Below are 17,771 nucleotides of genomic sequence, written 5' to 3'. Positions count from 1 at the left end.
AGCTTTAGAAATATGAAATAACTGTCCTAAACTTGTGCGCACAGACCATGGGGAGGAAAGAGAGGCAGATCTAAGAGGACACGCGTTGCCTTTTTAATTGAACAGCACACATAGCAACAGGAGATAACAACACGCCCTCTGCACTATTCTACCTAACCTCCCAGTGTCCACCATGCATGTAACTTGTCCACCACTGGTGAGTGGAACCTCGCCTCACAGTGGTGGCCTAGCGGTTAAGGAAGCGGCCCTGTAATCAGAAGGTTGCCGTTTCGAATCTGCCAACGTGCCACTGAGGTGCCACTGAGCAAAGCACCATCCCCACACACTGCTCACCGGGCGCCGGTGATGGGTTAAATGCAGAGGACAAATTTCACTGTGTGCACCATGTGCTGTGCTGCTGTGTATCACATGTGACAATCACTTCACTACCCTTCAAGGTGGGCCAGCCCTATTGGCTGCAAACGCTACTTTACTATGCATGCATGCACAACATTCAAATATTATTATTATGTGTTTTTCCTCATGGTTTGATGACAAGAAAAGATGCCCGGTGAATGCAGATGTTGTCCCAGCTGTCTCTGTCAAGGTGGTTAGACATTATCGGCATATAGCCATCGCACGTATGATGCATGTGTACTGTGAAGTGCTGGCAGTGTCCATTGAGAAAACGCTTACAATGTAACATTTTTAAAATAGAGGCATCTGACTGGTTGCGTTTGAACTTTGAACGAAGTGTTAACAGCAACACTGCAGTGATGCCCATTTCCCGCCCTTGATACCCTGAAAGGGGGCTCCTCTCTGAATTACTCCATCCCAATGTTTCTTCCATTTTTTCTCCATATGAGTTTTCTAGGGAGTTGTTCCTTGTGTCCAGAGAGGGTTTAAGTATGAGGGGTGTCATCTGTAGTGGTTGTTAAGCCCATGTTGTAGATGAATTATTGTTGTTGATGGATTTGTGCATGTCATCATTCAATATTCTGAGTCCCTTTAAAAAAACTTCACAACTGCCAAAACCGCATTTATAACTTTACATGACTGTCCTTTAAAAATGGTACGTGTAAGAACAGAAAGTCTCCAAACCACCATACTTAAGAGGCTGTGTGCGAATGCATTTCCTCAGAAATCTGAAGCCCCTGGTAAACATGACGATCAACGCATAAGGTATGGTGACCAACATCACCACTAGTACCAGAACTTTTTTTTTTTAACCATGGAGATCCAAATAAGGGTTCAAATGAAGGCAACTGGACTTAAGCCATCCAGTTAACTATCATTCATTACCAGCAATCCTGTCTGGGGCTTGTGTCTAACTGCACACACCATTCTGTTTGCCCCAACCTGCGAGCTAGCCAAGCACTATCCAACTTTTGTGGCTGCTGAAAAGGGCACTTTATGAAACGCACAAATATGACAATGGAGACCCCGGACCATTGAGCAACTGAAGTTGTACATCAAGCAAGAATGGGCTTGATGTAGAGCTTCAGCGATTAGTGTTTTCAGTTCCCAAACGCTTATCGAGTGTTGTTAAATGGAAAGGTGATGTAACACATTGTTAAGTATGACCCTGTCCCAGCTTTTTTGAAACATGTTGCAGGCATGAGTGAAGATTAGATAGCTTGTCTTTGTAGTGTATTGAATTAAATATAGGTTGAAAGGACTTGCAAATCATTGTATTCTGTTTTTATTTTACATTTTACACAACACCCCAACTTCATTGGAATTGGGTTTGTAGGCCTCGCTCTGCAGTCTGCACAGTAATGATGGGATTTTATATGAATTGCTCTTACCATGTTCAACAAACACTGATTCCACATCTGCTGATATTTTGCACATAAAGGTTGTATTTTCTGAAAGAGTGAAGTCCTTGACCGTCAGCCTTATTAAATATTGATCCAGCTGTTCTGCATAGGCCTTATTTTGTCTGAATTGAACATCTGCGGTTATCCCAGAAACATTGGTGTTAATGATTGTCTCTTTACTCCCAGTGGACATGGAGAACTCATATTCAATACGAAGTGGATGTGGATTTGGTTCCAGTTGACAGTCCACTCTGAGGTCGTTGTCTTCTTCTTGGCATACAGTAATTTTATCACTTAGGAGAGGAGACACAGAAACTGTGAAAAGGACAGAATATAAATATTTTCGAATAAAATAGAAATTTACATATTATGTAACATATGTAAGGGGTAGGGGTCTTTGAATAGGGGTCTTTGCATTTCAAGTTTAATTAAAATTACAACCAAACACGTGTGTTATGTGTATTCATAAACGTCAAGACATGATGAACAGACTCATGTTAAACTCTTAAATCACTTGACTTATAAAGTATAGGAATTGAAACAAATAACATTGTTCTTATTTCATGTTACATTCAGCCCAGTTTAACTAATTTGTGCCAATTTTGGAAGATTTCAGTTGGATCAATGTAATTCATTATTATAATTATTATAATAAATTAAAATACGGAATCATTATATATTCTACAACCAATTTGGATTTGAATTCCATTTTATTTACAGCATTGATTATTTCCTTTTCTTTTTGAAGCACTGTATTATGACATTAGTAATGCTTTATGTTATGTCCAGTTAAAATACATTTAGATTTACAAAGTAAAATAACATGCAGCTGTGCAGCCAAACTCTCCCCATTTATCCCACTAATGGGGTCACATTCAGCTGTGCGCATTGCCACAATAAATATAAACACAAATTGTCCATTTGTTCATTATCTGTTCATTATAAGTATTCTTAATAAAATGTTAATGGTATTTACAGGCGTTTTTTTTTTTTTACCAGTGTTAAATAACCTGTGCCGGTTCAAAGGCCAGCTAAATGGGGAGGGTTGCTTCATGGCATCTGACGTAAAACTATTGACCAAATGAATTATGTGAACAATCAGACTGGTTGTTCCACTGTGGCAACCCCTGTCGGAAGCATTCGAAGGATGACAAAGACACAATGTGTTAAATAGCTGCTGTCCTAGTAATAACACTGGCAGCCCCACTTACCGAAGGTTCTACATGACCCTGTTCACTGTGAATGCCAGACCCAGTGCTGCCACCACAGTGTATTTAAGGAATGTCAGTCAAAAGCAATCCAAAGCAAATAAGTGTTGAATATGGGTGGTAGTAGCCTAGTGGGTAACACACTCGCCTATGAACCAAAAGACCCAGGTTCAAATCCCACTTACTACCATTGTGTCCCTGAGCAAGACACTTAACCATAAATTGCTCCTGGGAGACTGTCCCTGTAACTACTGATTTGTAAGTCGCTATGGATAAGGGCGTCTGATAAATACCGTAAATGTAAATGTAAATATAGTTTTATATAAAAGAGTCTGACACAAATCGAACGTCAGTCCATTATTTTGGTGAAATCTCAGTAAAAGGGCAATCTCCCCTTGTCTGATCCTTACTTAGCAGAATGAGTCATGGAACAACCGTTATCATCTCACACACTCCCACCAGCCCACCTTCACTCCAGATCTATAGATTACATTTTCTGTGCAATAGAGAGAAAATTGTCATTGTGTGTTATCTGTTGTGTCTAATATAACAGCTGTTATATGTGTGCGCTGCTCCACTGCGCCTTTATTTGAGGGGCAATTTAAAAGTTATTTGAATTGAACTGAATTGAACAAGAATGTTATTATTAATGTTGGTAATTATCATAAATACATTACATTTAAGGCATTTGGCAGTTGCCCTTATCCAGAGCGACTTACAACGTTCTTCGATGTTACCATCAATGAAGTGATCAATTCTGGTTCACTAGGACCCCCAACTATGAATACAATCTTTTTATTCACTCTGTTGTAGTTTCTATACATAAGTATAGATATATTGTGCTGTACATATAGCTCATACAATGTGAGTTTGTTGATGAATTTACTTAACTCTTGAATGACGTGATGTTTTGCAGTGGCTTTACAGTATTCCATATGGTATATTCTATATGGTACCCCTACCCAATCCCCTGTTTTACATGCAATTAACATATTGGTATTGCAGATATCATTAGTACAATTTATCTTAGCTGATTACCCACTGACCAACACCAGCAATAATTGTTATTTGGGATCTCAGTAAATCATGCTTTACATTTAAATTGCAAACAAATAAATAATAATTAAAAAAAACAAATAAAAAATTATTACAGTTAATCCTTCTTACCTGCAGTGATGATAACATAAACAAGCAAATTGTTCATCTTGGCCCTGTATAATTAAACAATCAGAAATCATGTTAGTATATTTTGTACACATAGTACTTTTAATAGGGAAACTATCCCTTATACAAACTACATTCATCACACAGATATATGTAATCAGCAGGGTAAGTATTGTTCAGTGAAGAGTTAACATATAAATTATTTGTGATATGAAAATCTGGTCACAGGACTGTCCCATAATGGATGAAATGGGGCTGGGGGTGGAGATTACATCCGAAATGAACACAGTGCAGATCCGGACCTGCTTTCCGGCTGTCCTAGAGGTCATTTATTTTCTAACACGATTCATGATGCAGAGGTAATTCGGACACTCCTTTCTCCCTGGATGCCAGTGTACATCTGTGCGCATCTTGCAGCAGCAGCCCCTCTCAGCCACGTTTTCTTATAGCGATTCAACACATAAATCTCTCAATTTATGTAGCTTCATTGTCTGATGTGTACATATTACTTTTTTCCAAAGTGATTAAAATAATGAATGAAATTCAAACCTTACCTTTGCAGATGTTTGCTTTTGCTGCAGAAGAGTCACAATCAGCAAATCCCTAATCAGCAAACAGAGGTACAAACCACAAGGGCAGTGCAGTAGAGAAAAGCAGTGGCAGGGAGTGGAGCAAAGCACAAATCACAGGGTAGAAGGGAGCCTTGTTTTCTACACAATGAATCCTCAAACAGTTGTGTCATGTATACATCTCATAACAGACATGTTAAATTGTTCCAGCTCAAAAACCCACCCTCCAGATCGGAGCCGATGGTTTATTCCTTTCTCCGTTAAAGAAACAGCGCACTAGAAATCATTCATCAAATTTGCAGCTGGTTCTTGCAATGTGCTGACCAACCATATCTGGTGAGAATAAAACAGAATGCCTTTTATTGTCATTTTACGCATGAATGCAAAAAATAGTAAAAAAAAAAAAAAAAGACAAGTGACACTGCTATGTACATATAGGAAGAATAAATAACTGACTGAGTACGGTTTTACATACAGTGTGTGGGTTGCACATTAAATTATTGCACCTTATTTTCAAAGTATTCACAGAAATGATAAACATGTAGTGAGCAGTGGATAGTGAGAATAATGGTATTGTACAGTATACAGATATTCAATAATTGGGTCTGTCAGGAAGACAGACCATTTATTATTGTGCTATGAATGGCAAAAAAGAACATGTCTTACGTTAAAGACCGCCACGCGAAGACCGTCAAACGTAAAGAAACAACGGATTTGTAAAATAAAACTTCTTTGAAGTGATACTGCAGTACCACAGTAAAGAAGCCCCATTTTACAAATCCCATGCCCGCAGCTGTGACCAATGCCCGGACAGACCCATCAAAATTTCCCCTGGAATTTTGGCTTCTAGTAAATATTAATATTGCACAGCTGGAGGATAGAAGGAAGGAAGTCTAGGGGAATGGGGGTTAGGCTGTGTGGTCAGTCCATGTGTGAGTTTAGAGTGGTTATGGCATTTGGGAAAAACTGTTCTTGAGTCTGTTTGTCCTTGTTGTGATGCTCCTGTAGTATCGCCATGACATCAGCAGGTCAACGGATCAAAGCCATGGTGAGAGCTGAGAACACTGGGAAACCTGAATTTGATAAATCTCCAGTCTGGCAACTTCAGAGCCTCCTCTCTGTAAGCTGCCTTGTCTCCCTTAGAGGTACGTCCAACCACTGTTGTGTCGTCAGCAAACTTGATGATGAGATTGTTGATGTGTGTCGGACTGCAGTTGTTGGTGTAGAGGCAGTACAGGAGGGGGCACAGCACACTGTGGGCAACCTACTGGCAAGTGGGCAAATGGAGAAGAAGTGGGGGTCTCACAGTCTGGGGCTGGTTGGTAAGATAATCCTTGATCCAGGCATACAGTGGAGGAAATAATTATTTGACCCCTCGCTGATTTTGTCCAGTTTGTCCAGTGACAAAGAAATGAAAAGTCTCAGAACAGTATCATTTTAATGGTATGTTTATTTTAACAGTGACAGCACATCAAAAGGAACATTGAAAAAATAACTCTAAATAAAAGATAGAAACTGATTTGCATTTCATTGAGTGAAATAAGTATTTGAACCCTCTAACAAAAAGAGACTTGCAAAACCCTTGTTTGCAAGCACTAAGGTCAAACATTTCTTGTAGTTGATGACCAAGTTTGCACACATTTTAGGAGGAAAATGACAAATTCACAACGAATCAGCTTTCAGACAACTTTTTTGTCACAATGACTGACAATTTCACATTATAATAATCTCTTTCTAAACAGGCTGAATCAGTCAAGCTCAAGTTCTTATTTTTTGGTATTTTAAAATTTCAATTTATTTATTTAAATTTAAAAGATTTTCTAAGACAAAGCTTTTAGTTTCTTGTAAGTAAATCTACACTGTGTACACAGTGATTTACTTGGATGCAAGGAGGGCACCACCTAAAATCTTGCATAGGGCTACAAATTTGATCACTTCATTGATGGTAACATGAAAGCGCGTTATAAGTCGCTCTGGATAAGGGCGCCTGCCAAATGTCGTAAATGTAAATGTATATTTGTTAGGGCTGGCCCCCTAAGAATATATGAATAAGATAACCTTGTTTTAATTATGAAATGGGTTTAACTAAAAGAATATGTTGTTTTTGTCTGTCCTACTAGGTGTTTCTACTATATTGACTATGTTAAAATTGGGAAAAAAAGATTAAAATACACTAGAAACAAAAATCCCCAGGGGAAATTTTGATGGGTCTGTCCGGGCATTGGTCACAGCTGCGGGCATGTTATTTGTAAAATGGGAATTCTTTACTGTGGTACTGCAGTATCACTTCAAAGAAGTTTTATTTTACAAATGCTACCAATGCTAAAATTAGCGATCAATACATTCCAATGGGAAATGACCCTGTTTCAGCGTTAATAGCTCGGCCAGGCCCAGTCCGATCGCTTATAAAAGTAATAGCACACCTCACACAACAAAGTTCTAATTTTTGATATATAGCACGCGGGTGTGCGTGCTTCGGTACGACCCGCATTAATTGCCGAAAAAAGGCTGAAATAAATAATAATAAATAAATATTTTTTTTTCGCGCATTTACACTTTTTTGTTTTTCCAAATTTGTGCATGATCCGTAAGTCCGACCGAGGTAAACCATACGTCAAATCGTCGGCCTTGGCGAGATCTACGAGACGACATCAATATCTTCTTTGTATGTCAAACCGTCAGGACACAAACTCCAAAAAAGTCAAATTTTGGGCTAGAATAATAAACGCGTTCCGAAAACGCTTTTTGGCTAATTGCGCGCGGACCGTAAATCCGGCCGAGTCGAGCCATACGTCAAACCGTGCGTAACGACAAGCCGCACGATTTGATACGAGATTCGTGTGTGTGCTGTGAAGCGTTTCATCGCAAATTCTTGGAAACCAGATTTTTTCACACTTTTAATGTTTTGGACGCGATTTGTGGCCCTCCTGTAATCCCCAAAGAAGCAACCAATATGTCATTGTGTGTGGAGAGGTCAGGCCTTCGGCCTGACCTCTCCGTTTTTTTTGTGCGTCTCACGGCCTTAGCGTGGCAGCCACAAATGCGAGACATGGCCTTTTTGGCCTCCTTCCCTATTTCCCATGTTTTCCTGACCACTGTTAGTGGTAGCAACACATCCAATATGTCAGATCGTGTGTCTCGGCGAGGCCTTCGGCCTCGCCTCGACTCCCGTGTCTCTAGCTTTTATGGCTGGTCACAGGGAGCTGAAAACCTCTTCCTCTGCGCAACAGTAAACCGCACTTTTTACGCTTTGAAGCCGATTTGTGGGCGGGCCGTGCGACCTACCAAAACAAAAAAATATATCATCGTGTGCGGAGTTGTCAGGCCTTCGGCCTGACCACTCCGTTGTTTCTGTGCGTTTCACGGTCTTATCGTGGCGGCCTTGGACGTAAGACGTGTCCTTTTATTGCCTTTTTCCCGGTTTTCCTGCTTTTTCCGGGTTTTCCAAACCCCCGTTGGTGCCACCGACTCGTCCCATACGTCGGATCGTAAGACTCGGCGAGGCCTTCGGCCCCGCCTCGATTTTCGGGTCGCTAGCTTCAACGGTTAGCCTCAGGGAGCCAAAAACGCGTTCTCGGCACGATGGTAAACGCTACTTTTTACACGTTTTAACCCGATTTGTGGCCGGGCCGTACGACCTACCAAAACAAAAAATATATCACCGTGTGCGGAGTGGCCTTCGGCCTGACCACTCCGTTGTTTCTTTACGTTTGACGGTCTTCGCGTGGTGGTCTTTAACGTTCTTTAATGTTCTTTTTTGCCATTCTCAGCACAATAATAAATGGTCTGTCTTCCTGACAGACCCAAATATTCATTGACTAAAATTAAGATGCCATCAGTTTTAGTCGACTAAACATTGACTAGACTAAAATAAGTATGAATTAATTATCTTTTCACCGTTAAACTTAACATTTGCCCCAAATAACTAAAATGTATTTGTTTTAATAACAGAGTGAATTCTAGATCATAAATATCTGCCATCTGTTGCACAACACTAGCAAGTACAAAACCCAGTGCATGTGTCTGCCAAAACAACAATACATTTCTGCATTTACTTTGATTTGGTACTTGAAAGTAGAAGACCGAAAAATTTTGCTGTGATGGCTGAGTGTGAATAAGTTGTCTGTTTCAAAATACAATGCAAGTGTTTTAGAACTGCGGAAAACGGGAGATGTCTCAGAATTCAGCTTAATTCGTAGAAATATGGTTGAAGATAGTTTGTGCTGGACAGAGGGGCTTGTTATGTGTTGATGTCGGTTATGTTTGTACATGGTGTAAGTAATGTGTTGTGAGTCTTGCTGAGAAGAGTCTAGGCCTCCTCTACCTCCTGCTGCAGGTATTCTATCTCCTTATGCAAAATCGCATTCTCCTCCATAAGTTTGACTTTTCTCTCTTGGTGGATTTCACAGTCTTTGACCATCCTATTTTCAAACCAGGTTTAGTTTTTCTTAAGCCTCTGAACCAGTCGATTGTGCTGCCACTCGATTTCTCTTTTCACACTCACATCCTTATGATTTAAGTAATACTTATGTATTTCTACCAGCCTGTCCTTCAGCTGCTTGGGTTCCTCAATTAAGCCCACACAAGAATGGAGGTCTTTCTTAATATTGGATTCCATGGCCTGTAAATGTTCCTTTTTCTTCACCAGTTTGTCCATGTTTCTATCGTTGGACCTCAGCTTGGTCGTTATATTGGTCAAGTCTGCCTGAGAATGTGCATTACGCATGTGGTGTTCCTTTGCTTTAATATTAATATCTTGGATAATCTCATTCAGCTTTTCCATCTCGTCCTCTTTCGGCTCCATCTGCATTTTCAGTTCTTTGATTTTGTAGTCCAAATCTGCCTTGCATTTTTGCAGTTCTTCATTATTTTTGTTCAGGTCAAAGATTTTCTTTTCCTTGATTTGAATGATCATGTCTCGCTCCAAAATGTCTTTCTTTAGCCTCTGAATGTTCTTCTCCTTTTTTTGTTCAGACTCAGACATGGCATTCCCATTTTAATAATCAGTCAGCATATTTGTAAAATCAGATGGCCTTTGTTTAATATAATATTTAGTTTAAATATCTGTGGGTTTTCTTATTAAAATTCTTCAGTGTGATAACACAACACAGAGGGTGCTCTTTATATTGATTCTTATTGCATTTGTTATCGTTTTATAAAAAATGATAAAGAATAAAGTTTTAAATTTTTAAGAATTTTGTTACTGTAGTATGGATTGTAGTATGGATACAGCTTTGTCACATGTGATACACAGCAGCACAGCACACAGTGCACAGAGTGAAATTTGTCATCTGCATTCAACCCATCACCCTGAGTGAGCAATGGGCACCATGACAGGCGCCCGGGGACAGTGTGTACGGACGGTGCTTTGCTCAGTGGCACCTCAGTGGCACCTTGGCAGATCGTGATATGAACCGGCAACCTTCTGATTACAGGGCCACTTCCTTAACCGGTAGGCCACATTGCCCCGCGGTAGGCCACACTGCCCCTAACTCCTCACAAGGGTGAATTTTATATATTTACATTTCAAGTGCACTTGATTTACCCTCTTTATCGCACCAAGGGTTAGTTGCAAAGCTGCTCGCCTATTTTTTACCTTTTAATAGGACAAATTTCACTGTGTGCACCGTGTGCTGTGCTGCTGTGTATCACATGTGACAATCACTTCACTTTATTTATTGTCGAGGTGGGTGAGGGTCAGATGCAGGGTGCTGGCAATAGCATCATCTGTGGAAAGGTTAGGACGATAGGCATGTTGTCTGGTCCAGCAGCCTTTCGTGAGTTGACTCGTTAGTTTTCCTCACGTTTGCAGTGGTTAGACCACACAGACACACATACACCCCCCCATACACACATTGTGCAGATTTGCATGCGTTAATCAAACTTTTCACGGGAGCGTGACAAGCTACACAACATCTATCTTGCCGCCCTTCCTGAAAGTGGAGTCTCATGCTTTGAGCAGTTCACATACCTCTGCAGACATCCACAGCTTTGGGTTGGATTGTGTGGTGATGGGATTCAAAACTGTAACGTCATCAGGGCTGATGTCATGCACTCTTCCAAATTGATAATGTAGTTATTAGTTACACTTCATTTCGTCCTCCAGTGTCATCAATTTATATAGAGGTTGCCATGTGTTTTTTGAAAAGGGGATGCATTGAAATGATGTTATTTTTTAGGCTTATCACTCTTATCACTCATTTTTCATATAATTCAAAGAAACCTTGGCCATGTTTGCATTATTTCTTTGTTATAAATGTTCTTCATTAAAGTCATGAAATGTAGCTTCAGTTTCATATATTTTAAATTGTTTAGATTTTTCTTTAGGAAGTTCTTTAATGTAGATGCAAAAAGATAGATAACATTTTAAGAATTTTAAGAAATTTTGATTAGCCTGTCCGGGAGCAACGAGTGTGGCATCCACAGCTGGTGTCAGCTGTAAAAGCAGACGGCACAACTACAGTAGCCGATGGAACAGGTGGTCACATGACTTTAGATGATATTCCTAAATAGCATGCTAACATGCTATTCCTAAATTAGCATGTTAGCATGCTAATGCTAACATGTTCATGAAACAAAATGCTAACAGGGCGTGGCCACGATGAGTCACGTCAAATTTGGTGAACCAAATTTGGTTTGTATGCTAATGCTAGCATGTTAACATCAAAAATGCTAACAGGGCGTGGCCAAGAGGCGTCAAATTAATGCATCACTATGCGCATTAATGAGTCACTATGCGTCACTAGCTTCAACAGGTATCCTTAGGGAGTGAAAAAAATGTATTCCCAGCACAATAGTACATATTGTTTGTCATACTGACAGGCCCAAATAACAATAAATTGTAGTTGATGTAAAATTAATTTCTACAATTAATCTAAACATAATGCTCCTAAAGTTACTCCAGAGTGTAGAGTGTAATCAGCATATATGTTAACTGGGTCAGAGAAAATTTTTTAAAAGGTGCATTTTTACAGATTTAGCCATCTGAGAGAGCCTGTAGAAGCAATATTCATCAAGTAACCCATAGTACTAAATCCTAATAAAAAACCTGCATCAAACATATTGCTATAAAAGACAACAGGGATCATTAGTAGAGAAATTTCCAACCTATCAATTTGGGCACGTTTGTGACCTTTTGGACACTTGAGATTTCTCAGGACCCAAAATATAAAAAATCTTTTGACTTACTTGTGACTAAAGTTATTCATTCTCACTACTTACAGCGGTTTTGGGACAGTTCCAAATATCACATCATATGTACACTGCTCAGAAAATAAAGGGAACACTTAAACAACTCCATGTAACTCCAAGTCAATCACACTTCCGTGAAATCAATCTGTTCACGTAGGAAGCAACGATGATTGACAATCAATTTCACATGCTGTTGTGCACATGGAATAGACAACATGTGAAAATTATAGGCAATTTGCAGGACATCTTCAATAAAGGCGTGGTTCTGGTGGTAGCATGAGACAGAGTCTACAACCCACACAAAAGGCTCAGGTAGTGCAGCTCATCCAGGATGGAACATCAATGTGGCTAGAAGGTTTGCTGTGTCTGTCAGCGTAGTGTCCAGAGCATGGAGGAGCTACCAGGAGACAAGCCAGTACATCAGGAGACGTGGAGGAGGCCGTAGGAGGAGCAGAGTCAGTGCCCTGCAAAATGACCTCCAGCAAACGGTCAGAAACAGACTCCATGAAGGTGGTATGAGGCCCAGACGTTCACAGGTGGGGGTTGTGCTTACAGCCCAACACCGTAGCACATTTGGCATTTGCCAGAGAACACCAAGATTGGCAAATTCACCACTGGTGAGTCGAGATGGTGCCTGTGTGTACGGCTTGCCACTCCTGGACTTTCTTCTGACAATCTGGTCCAGTTTGGACAGGATGGACAGAAGACTTTTCTAACCCCACGTTCCTCTGTAACATACCGGCACACCTCTGCCGTGTTTCTGGATGGCGTGCTGGTCAAACTGAAGGCCCGCTTGCTGCTCTCTCCTTTCCCTGGAGATACTGGACCGGCACTATCGAGCTGGTCTGCTCCTGTCTGCTTCCAACCTGGTGAATTTTTTTTTATGCCTTTACCTTCTGACTGACTCTCCGAGGACATCAGGGCGCGGCGGAGGTGTAGTGACCGTTTACAGAAAAAAAAAACACATTTGCAAACAGGTCACCCTGACAGCGTCCCCTTCCAGTTTCGAGAGGAACCTCCCAAGTACAACAAGGACTTTATCGGTGACTTTGCAGACTTCCTGGCAGGAATACTGCGTAAATATGGTTGGGTGCTAATAGTTGGGCATTTTAATATCCACGTGTGCTGTACTGAGAAACCTTCAGCTAAAGATGTTTTTTTTTTTAAACCTCATTGACTCTTTTAATTTTACGCAGTCCGAGTCTGGCCCCACTCATGAGCGCAGGAACACTCTGGAACGAATGGTTGCACAGGTTGTGAGGCTGTGCTCTCCGATCATATTCCTGCGGTATTGGACTTGCCCCTCCCTTGTCATACAGTTAAACCTCCTGCCCCTATGTGAACTCTTCCACTGCTGCTCAGTTCTCCGCTGCTTTTAACTCGGCTAATGTGTTCTAACTCAGATCTAGGGACGATGTCCACAGCTTTCAATTCATTGTGCCTAAATATATTGGACCCTGTGGCCCCGCTGAAATGAAGGCTCTCCAGATCTGTGCCCTGGTTAAATGAAGCTGTGCGCTTTGCCAGGCACAAATGTAGGAAAGCTGAGTGAAAGTGAATCTCCAGATATTGTGAGACGGCTGGCGTGGCTTATCAGAGAACTGTTAACGCTAAAACCAAACATTTTTCTAACGTTGACTATAATTCCCACAATCCTCGTGTACTGTTTAAAACGGTAAATTCTGTTCTTAATGTTCCACAATCAGCCGACATGGGTAATTCAACTGAACTGTGTGAGAACTTCTCACACTTCATCATTAAGGTGTCTAGCACCAGGACCCTCGTGTGTCCACACATGACCCCCTCCATCTATGTCACATGCGCAGCTGTCTTTGACCAGTTTGAGCCTGTCAACATATCATATCTGGAAGAATTTACTGGTTATATGAAGCATTCTGCTTCTCCTAGGGACCCCATACTTTCCCATCTTTTCAAGGAGGTCTTCTCTACTTTTGCACCTTTATGTGCTCTGCATTATTAATGGCAGTTTAACCAACAGGATTATACCTGTGAGTTTTAAGCATGCTGCGGTTACACCACTGATTAAGAAGAAGCCTCTGTAGTTTCACATTTTAGGTCAATCTCTAAGCTCTCTTTCCTCTCAAAGGTCTTGGAGAAAATAGTTTACAACCAGTTGAAGTTATTTTTGGATGAGCACAATGCTCTTGAAGTGGGTTTAAAGTCTGGGTTTAAAAGCTGTCACAGCACTGAATCGGCACTTAGATAACATTCTTTTAGCAACAGATTCTGCCCACTCTTGGACCTAACAACAGCTCTAGAGTCAATTCTTCGGAAACACAGCATTGCGTCCCATTTCTAAGCAGACAACAGTCAAATCTATATGCCACTAAAACAAGAAAATGCATATTCTGCATACTATTCATTACTGGAGTGTATCGCAGAAATTAAAGCATGGATGTCACTGATTTTTTTTTTACATTTTAATGCGAAAAATTTGGACTGGACCACAAATTGACACTCAATTCACAGATCAGCTCATGGTCAGAGTCAAACCACTTCTCTCTCTGCATCACTTTGAGATTTTAATCCATGATTTTATTACAAATCAACTGGACTACTACAACGCACTTTATGTTGGGCTTAACCAGAGGTCGCTTGGTCGACTTCAGTTGGTCCAAAATGAAGCGGTGCGGCTTTTAACTGGTACAAAAACACACAAGCACATTACTCCAGCTCTAGCATTGTTACGTTGGCTCCCGGTTCAGTATCGGATGGATTTTTTAAAAATTCCTTTGTTTGTATTTAAATGTCTTCGTTGCCTTGCCCCACAGTATCTGTCCAATCTGCTTCAGTCCTACGCTCCTCCACGTGCTTTCAGGTCAGCAGAACATTCATTGTTAGTTGTCCCTAAGACAAGGAGAAAACTTCAGTCCCTGCTCCAAGACTTCGGAACGCAATGCCCTAGAACATCAGACAGGCAAATCCCGTCCTGCTTTTAAGAGCTCCCTCAAAACATTTTTTTTTCCTTGGCTTTTAAATCTGTCTGAGATGTTGTTTTTTTCTGTTATATTATGGTTATTATTATTTTTATTGGTTATTAATTTATTCTTTTATTTGTTGTCTCTTTTCTTTGGTCAACTACATTGTTTTAAAGTACTTTATAAATAGATTTGAACTGGTGCCCTGTGCTCTTCACAGATGAAAGCAGGTTCACTCTGAGCACATGTGACAAACGTGACAGAGTCTGGAGACGCCGTGGAGAACGTTCTGCTGGCCGCAACATGAAAGTGAAGTGATTGTCATTGAGAACCACTGATTATGGGGCCGCTAGGCCACCACTGTCCCATCCTCCAGCATGACCAGTTTGGCAGTGGGACAGTAGTGGTGTGGGGTGCCTCACAGCACTCTATGTGCTCACCACATGTAGCCTTACTGCCATTAAGTACAGATATACGCTGGTGCTGTTGGTCCTGGGTTCCTCCTAATGCAAGACATTTGTCAAGTAAAGCTTGTAAGGATTTTATTAGGAACTTATTTTGAAGAAGAAAAAAAAGTGTAATAAATCAAATTAAAGGGAAGCGGGAAGGTAAGTTTGAGAGAGAGCGGGGAGTCTCGTGTGACGAGGAGAGCGGGTGCGTCTAATAGAGGATTGGGTGGCTGTGTTTGTCATGGCTCGTTCGGGTGCTATGCAGTGGTGACCTATGACAGTTAGACATTTCTTATACTAACGACCCTCTAGGATCCATTTGAACATTGCTGTATCAGCTGCTGTAATGGCGTTTCCTGCATCACTTTATGCGAGATTGCTATTGGTGTTTTTTTTCCAGTGGTATGAGTGGGTGTTTGCATATCAAGTCAAAGTCAAAGTCAGCTTTATTGTCAATTCTGCCATATGTACAGGACATGCAGAGAATTGAAATTCAGACCCATGGTGCTTACAAGTAACATTAAATACAAACAGTAACATTAAATACAAAGGTATAAATACAATTTAAAAAACAAAATATACAAATAAGGGCACGTGGTGGAGAGTGCAAATCATGTAGTGCAACAGTGCTTGTAAGTGTAAAAAGTGACAAAGTGAGGTAGAACAATGCTGCACAGAGTGACTGGTGCACGGTCAGTTTGTGTGTGTGTGTGTGTGTGTGTGTTGGAGTTCAGAGAGTTTGTGGAGCGGAAGAGGGGAGTGGGGACAGAGCCGGGAGACAGTTGAGCTTCCTGACCGCCTGATGGGTGAAGCTGTCCTTCAGTCTGCTGGTCTTGGCCTGGAGACTCCACAGTCTCCTCCCTGATGGCAGCAGGCTGAAGAAAGTTTGCATTGGATGGGTGGGATCGGCTGCTATGCAGAGGGCTTTTTTTGTGAGACGTGTGCTGTAGATGTCTTGGAGGGAGGGGAGAGGGACACCGATGATTCTCTCAGTTGCTCTGACTATGCGTTGGGGCATGAAATATGTATTTGAAATATGATATGATGATTAAAATACATATATGAAATATGTATTTTATAAAGAGTGTTGATATTTGTGAATATTTAGTTGTTGTTGTCTTAATGACCTGTGTATTGGAACAGGTTAATATTACATGGGGGAAATTAATTGAATTAAATGCACAGATCAAATTTAAATTAAATTGAATTAAGTTAAAGAGTTGTATTTTTATTTGACTTTGTGTGCATGTGTATGGATGTATATGTGTATGTTATAAGGATTTAAAAGTTTATTATTTTTTTTTTTATAAAAAAATATAAATGTTTCTTACCTACCTGGAAGTGACCAAGACAACTAAATGAAATGGTCATTGTGTAAAATCCAGCTAAAATCTCCCCGAGATGTGTAACTCTTCAAGTTGGGATAAACCACACACAAAAAAAACACCAACAACTTGACAACAATACTAGACCTCATGTGGCTGGAGTTTGCCAGCACAAGCCAACGCTTGTTGCACCACAGACTGTATGTGGCTTTAGCCCAGGTCTGGGAGGAGATCCCTCAGGAGACCATCCGCCACCTCATCAGGATCATGCACAGGCGTTGTAGGGAGGTTTTACTGAGCCTCATTACATCAAAGTTGGATCAGCCAATTCTGAGTGACTTTGTGATTTTGTTGTGATTTTGGTGCTGAAGTATAGAAAAGACTGCATCAAGATGATGTCCACCATCATTCAGAAAGTGAAAGACAAGAGCCCATTGAAGTATCTCCTAGTTAGGCAGGTGGCCTGTTTGAACCCCAGCAGGATGTATGACAAAGCTTGTTCAGAGGTTTCTGCAAAACCAGCACTTATCAGGAGTCTCAGCTGGTAGGAGAGAATACATCAGATCAGTCTATGTTTATATAAAGAATATGGAAAAAGTAAATATGAAAAGTCTGCTGAATTTCTTTTATATGGTTTATGTATATGGTCACAATGAATCCAATGTCTCTTTGTTTGTTTGTTGCAGGTGATGTTATTTTCCAGCAGTCTTGTAAGGTCTAAGCATACCTTTCTCTCCTACAGACCCAAAGAGAGCAGACTAGATGCATTTCACCACTGTTTCCTGAGCAAACACTTTCAAGGGCTTTGGGAGATTTGGGGGGAAAAAAATCCCTTGTCCCTTGGACAGTGGAGAGTGGATTTTCTGTAAACAAAGAGGTGGAGTCCTGCAACATGCAGGAAGACACAATGATTGTCCACAGAGATAGGGACTCCTCCAATCAGGGGCCGGCACCACGCCACCGCTGGCAGTCATCTTAATGGCCAAGGACATTGTTGCAGTCAGAGATGTTTGGATCCGCATGAATTAAAAAAAAAAAAACTACATTTTCAAAACTTCATTTTTCGTTGGAGGGCGGAGCCTATACAACATTTACATTATATTAACATATACAAGAACCACACGACT

The 17,771-nt window shown here is 40.8% G+C and overlaps 1 long non-coding RNA gene across 1 annotated transcript; it reads right to left on the bottom strand.

Moving 5' to 3' along the window:
* Window positions 1-1,958: 1,958 nt before the first annotated feature.
* On the bottom strand, window positions 1,959-4,954 carry LOC114792836 (uncharacterized). Its single transcript, XR_003750161.1, has 3 exons — window positions 4,726-4,954; window positions 4,175-4,218; window positions 1,959-2,092 (listed from the first exon to the last, which is right to left on the bottom strand). It is a non-coding gene; the product is annotated as an uncharacterized LOC114792836 (long non-coding RNA).
* Window positions 4,955-17,771: the final 12,817 nt, after the last annotated feature.

Source organism: Denticeps clupeoides, chromosome 6 (genome assembly GCF_900700375.1).
Source record: "Denticeps clupeoides chromosome 6, fDenClu1.1, whole genome shotgun sequence".
In the NCBI taxonomy this organism is placed as follows: domain Eukaryota; kingdom Metazoa; phylum Chordata; class Actinopteri; order Clupeiformes; family Denticipitidae; genus Denticeps; species Denticeps clupeoides.
Note: the sequence above shows the minus strand (reverse complement) of the source record. Positions and strands in the feature narration are given on the sequence as shown.